The 6,000-nt window shown below is 42.3% G+C and overlaps 1 protein-coding gene across 1 annotated transcript in view; it reads left to right on the top strand.

Moving 5' to 3' along the window:
• The window catches only part of MSH4 (mutS homolog 4), a 130,323-nt gene that overhangs the window by 62,643 nt on the left and 61,680 nt on the right, over window positions 1-6,000 (top strand). The window lies entirely within an intron of this gene.

Raw genomic sequence — 6,000 nt, 5'->3', positions numbered from 1 at the left:
TTTGACTTCCTCTTTTCCTAATTGAATACCCTTTATTTCCTTCTCCTGCCTGATTGCTCTGGCCAGAACTTCCAGCACTATGTTGAAAAGGAGCGGTGAGAGAGGGCATCCCTGTCTTGTGCCAGTTTTCAGAGGGAATGCTTCCAGTTTTTGCCCATTCAGTATGATATTGGCTGTGGGTTTGTCGTAGATAGCTCTTATTATTTTGAGATACGTCCCATCAATACCTAATTTATTGAGAGTTTTTAGCATGAAGGGTTGTTGAATTTTGTCAAAGGCCTTTTCTGCATCTATTGAGATAATCCTGTAGTTTTTGTCTTTGGTTCTGTTTATATGCTGGATTACATTTATTGATTTGCGTATGTTGAACCAGCCTTGCATCCCAGGGATGAAGCCCACTTGATGATAGTGGATAAGCTTTTTGATGTGCTGCTGGATTCAGTTTGCCAGTATTTTATTGAGGATTTTTGCATCGATGTTCATCAGGGATATTGGTCTAAAATTCTCTTTTTTTGTTGTGTCTCTGCCAGGCTTTGGTATCAGGATGATGCTGGCCTCATAAAATGAGTTAGGGAGGATTCCCTCTTTTTCTGTTCATCTGAATAGTTTCAGAAGGAATGGTACCAGCTCCTCCTTGTACCTCTGGTAGAATTCGGCTGTGAATCCATCTGGTCCTGGAGTTTTTTTGGTTGGTCAGCTATTACTTATTGCCTCAATTTCAGAGCCTGTTATTGGTCTATTCAGAGATTCAACTTCTTCCTGGTTTAGTCTTGGGAGGGTGTATGTGTTGAGGAATTTATCCATTTCTTCTAGATTTTCTAGTTTATTTGCGTAGAGGTGTTTATAGTATTCTCTGATGGTAGTTTGTATTTCTGTGGGATCCGTGGTGATATCCCCTTTATCATTTTTTATTGTGTCTATTTGATTCTTCTCTCATTTCTTCTTTATTAGTCTTGCTAGTGGTCTATCAATTTTGTTGATCTTTTCGAAAAACCAGCTCCTGGATTTATTGATTTTTTGAAGGGTTTTTTTGTGTCTCTATTTCCTTCAGTTCTGCTCTGATCTTAGTTATTTCTTGCTTTCTGCTAGCTTTTGAATGTGTTTGCTGTTGCTTCTCTAGTTCTTTTAATTGTGATGTTAGGGTGTCAATTTTAGATCTTTCCTGCTTTCTCTTGTGGGCATTTAGTGCTATAAATTTCCCTCTACACACGGCTTTGAATGTGTCCCAGAGATTCTGGTATGTTGTGTCTTTGTTCTTATTGGTTTCAAAGAACATCTTTATTTCTGCCTTCATTTCGTTATTTACTCAGTAGTCATTCAGGAGCAGGTTGTTCAGTTTCCAAGTAGTTGAGCATTTTTGAGTGAGTTTCTTAATCCTGAGTTCTAGTTTGATTGCACTGTGGTCTGAGCGACAGTTTGTTATAATTTCTGTTCTTTTACATTTGCTGAGGAGTTCTTTACATCCAACTAAATGGTCAGTTTTGGAATAGGTGTGGTGTGGTGCTGAGAAGAATGTATATTCTGTTGTTTTGTGGTGGAGAGTTCTGTAGATGTCTATTAGGTCCCCTTGGTGCAGAGCTGAGTTCAATTCCTGGATATCTTTGTCAACTTTCTGTCTCATTGATCTGTCTAATGTTGACAGTGGGGTGTTAAAATCTCCCATTATTATTGTGTGGGAGTCTCAGTCTCTTTGTAGGTCTCTAAGGACTTGCTTTATGAATCTGAGTGCTCCTGTATTGGGTGCATATATATTTAGGATAGTTAGCTCTTCTTGTTGAATTGATCCCTTTACCATTATGTAATGGCCTTCTTTGTCTCTTTTGATGTTTGCTGGTTTCAAGTCTGTTTTATCAGAGACTAGGATTGCAACCCCTGCATTTTTTTTGTTTCCCATTTGCTTGGTAGATATTCCTCCATCCCTTTTTTTTGAGCCTATGTGTGTCTCTGCACGTGAGATGGGTTTCCTGAATACAGCACACTGATGGGTCTTGACTCTTTATCCAATTTGTCAGTCTTTGTCTTTTAATTGGAGCATTTAGCCCATTTACATTTAAGGTTAACATTGTTATATGTGAATTTGATCCTGTCATTATGATGTTAGCTGGTTATTTTCTCGTTAGTTGATGCAGTTTCTTCCTAGCCTCAATGGTCTTTACAATTTGGCATGTATTTGCAGTGGCTGGTACTGGTTGTTCCTTTCCATGTTTAGTGCTTCTTTCAGGAGCTCTTGTAGGGCCGGCCTGGTGGTGTCAAAATCTCTCAGCATTTGCTTCTCTGTAAAGGATTTTATTTCTCCTTCACTTATGAAGCTTAGTTTGGCTGGATATGAAATTCTGGGTTGAAAATTCTTTTCTTTAAGAATGTTGAATATTGGCCCCCACTCTCTTCTGGCTTGTAGAGTTTCTGCCGAGAGATCAGCTGTTAGTCTGATGGGCTTCCCTTTGTGAGTAACCTGACCTTTCTCTCTGGCTGCCCTTAACATTTTTTCCTTCATTTCAACTTTGGTGAATCTGACAATTATGTGTCTTGGAGTTGCGCTTCTGGAGGAGTATCTTTGTGGCGTTCTCTGTATTTCCTGAATTTGAATGTTGACCTGCCTCGCTAGATTTGGGAAGTTCTCCTGGATAATATCCTGCAGAGTGTTTTCCAACTTGGTTCGGTTTTCCCCATCACTTTCAGGTACATCAATGAGACGTAGATTTGGTCTTTTCACATAGTCCCATATTTCTTGGAGGCTTTGTTCATTTCTTTTTATTCTTTTTTCTCTAAACTTCTCGCTTCATTTCATTCATTTCATCTTCCATCACTGATACCCTTTCTTCAGTTGATGGAATCAGCTATGGAGGCTTGTGCATTCATCACGTAGTTCTCGTGTCTTGGTTTTCAGCTCCATCAGGTCCTTTAAGGTCTTCTCTGCATTAGTGATTCCAGTTAGCCATTCGTCTAATTTTTTTTCAAGGTTTTTAACTTGTTTGCGATGCGTTTGAACTTCCTCCTTTAGCTCAGAGTAGTTTGATCGTCGGAAGCCCTCTTCTGTCACCTTGTCAAAGTCATTCTCCTTCCAGCTTTGTTCTGTTGCTGGTGAGGAGTTTTGTTCCTTTGGAGGAGGAGAGGTGCTCTGATTTTTAGAGTTTCCAGTTTTTCTGCTCTGTTTTTTCCCCATCTTTGTGGTTTTATCTACCTTTGGTCTTTGATGATGGTGATGTACAGATGGGTTTTTGGTGTGGATGTCCTTTCTGTTTGTTAGTTTTCCTTCTAACAGTTAGGACCCTCAGCTGCAGGTCTGTTGGAGTTTGCTGAAGGTCCACTCCAGACCCTGTTTGCCTGAGTATCAGCAGCAGAGGTTGCAGAACAGCAGATATTGGTTAACAGCAGATGTTGCTGCCTGATCATTCCTCTGGAAGTTTTGTCTCACAGGAGTACCCGGCCGTGTGAGGTGTCAGTATGCCCCTACTGAGGGGTGCCTCCCAGTTAGGCTACTCGGGGGTCAGGGACCTACTTGAGGAGGCAGTCTGTCCATTCGCAGATCTCCAGCTGTGTGCTGGGAGAACAACTACTCTCTTCAAGGCTGTCAGACAGGGACATTTAAGTCTGCAGAGGATTCTGCTGCCTTTTGTTTGGCTGTGCCCTGCCCCCAGAGGTAGAGTCTACAGAGGCAGGCAGGCCTCCTTAAGCTGTGGTGGGCTCCACCCAGTTGGACCTTCCCGGCTGCTTTGTTTACCTACTCAAGCCTCTGCAATGGCGGGCGCCCCTCCCCCAGTCTTGCTGCCGCCTTGCAGTTTGATCTCAGACTGCTGTGCTAGCAATGAGCGAGGCTCCGTGGTTGTAGGACCCTCCGAGTCAGGTGCAGGACATAATCTCCTGGTGTGCCGTTTGCTAAGACCATTGGAGAAGCTCAGTGTTAGGGTGGGAGTGACCCGATTTTCCAGGTGCCGTCTGTCACCCCTTTCTTTGACTAGGAAAGGGAATTCCCTGACCCCTTGCACTTCCTGGGTGAGGCGATGCCTGCCCTGCTTCGGCTCATGCTCGGTTCGCTGCACCCACTGTCCTGCACCCACTTTCTGACACTCCCCAGTGAGATGAACTCGTTACCTCAGTTGGAAATGCAGAAATCACTCGTCTTCTGTGTCGCTCACGCTGGGAGCTGTAGACTGGAGCTGTTCCTATTTGGCCATCTTGGCTCCACTCCGAGTTCTGTAGATTGCTATTAGGTGCACTTGGTTCAGAGCTGAGTTCAAGTCCTGGATATCCTTGTTAATTTTCTGTCTCGTTGATCTGTCTGATATTGACAGTGGGGTGTTAAAGTCTCCCATTATTATTGTGCAGGAGTCTAAGTCTCTTTGTAGGTCTCTAAGAACTTGCTTTATGAATCTGGGTGCTCCTGTATTGGGTGCGTATATATTTAGGACAGTTAGCTCTTCTTGTTGAATTGATCCCTTTACCAATATGTAATGGCCCTCTTTGTCTCTTTTGATCTTTGTTGGTTTCAAGTCTATTTTATCAGAGACTAGGATTGCAACCTCTGCTTTTTTTTGCTTTCCATTTGCTTAGTAGATCTTCCTCCATCTCTTTATTTTGAGCCTCTGTGTGTCTTTGCACGTGAGATGGGTCTCCTGAATACAGCACACCGATGGGTCTTGACTGTTTATCCAACTTGCCAGTCTGTGTCTTTTAATGGGGGCATTTAGCCCATTTACATTTAAGGTTAATAGTGTTATATCTGAACTTGATCCTGTCATTGTGATGCTAGCTGGTTATTTCTCCCATTAATTTATGCAGTTTTTCCATAGCATTGACGGTCTTTACAATTTGGCATGTTTTTGCAGTGGTTGGTACCGGTTATTCCTATCCATGTTTAGTGCTTCCTGCAGGAGCTCTTGTAAGGCAGGCCTGGTGGTGACAAAAATCTCTCAGCATCTGCTTCTCTCTAAAGGATTTTATTTCTCCTTCACTTATGAAGCTTAGTTTGGCTGGATATGAAATTCTGGGTTGAAAATTCTTTTCTTTAAGAATGTTGAATATTGGTCCCCATTCTCTTCTGGCTTGTAGAGTTTCTGCCGAGAGATCCACTGTTAGACTGATGGGCTTGCCTTTATGGGTAACCTGACCTTTCTCTCTGGCTGCCCTTAACGTTTTTTCCTTCATTTCAACCTTAGTGAATCTGCCAATTATATGTCTTGGGGTTGCTCTTCTTGAGGATTATCTTTGTGGTGTTCCCTGTATTTCTTGAATTTGAATGTTGGCCTGTCTTGCTAGGTTAGAGAAGTTCTCTTGGATAATATCCTGAGTGTTTTCCAACTTGGTTCCATTCTCCCCGTCACTTTCAGGTACACCAATCGGATGTAGATTTGGTCTTTTCACATAGTCCCATATTTCTTGGAGGCTTTGTTTGTTTGTTTTTCACTCTTTTTTCTCTAAACTTTCTTCTTGCTTCATTTCATTCATTTGATCTTTAATCACTGATAGCCTTTCTTCCACTTGATCAAATCGGCTACTGAAGCTTGTGCACATGTCACGAAGTTCTCATGCCATGGTTTTCAGCTCCATCAGGTCATTTAAGTTCTTCTCTACATGGTTATTCTAGTTAGCCATTCGTCCAACATTTTTTCAAGGTTTTTAGCTTCCTTTTGATGGGTTAGAACATGCTCCTTTTTTTGGAGAAGTTTGTTATTACCGACCTTCTGAAGCCTACTTCTGTCAAGTCGTCAAACTCATTTTCCATCCAGTTTTGTTCCCTTGCTGGTTAGGAGTTGTGTTCCTTTGGAGGAGAAGAGGCATTGTGGTTTTTGGAATTTTCAGCCTTTCTGCTCTGGCTTCTCCCCATCTTCGTGGTTTTATCTACCTTTGCCCTTTGATATTGGTAATGTACGGATGGGGTTTTGTGTGGATGTCCTTTTTGTTGATTTTGATGCCCCTCCTTTCTGCTTGTTAGTTTACTTTCTGGCAGACAGGCCACTCAGCTGCAGGTCTGTTGGAGTTTGCTGGAAATCCACTCCAGAC

This window comes from Hylobates moloch, unplaced genomic scaffold, assembly GCF_009828535.3.
Source record: "Hylobates moloch isolate HMO894 unplaced genomic scaffold, HMol_V3 SCAFFOLD_5, whole genome shotgun sequence".
Classification (NCBI taxonomy): domain Eukaryota; kingdom Metazoa; phylum Chordata; class Mammalia; order Primates; family Hylobatidae; genus Hylobates; species Hylobates moloch.
This window is presented reverse-complemented; position numbering and strand designations above follow the sequence as displayed.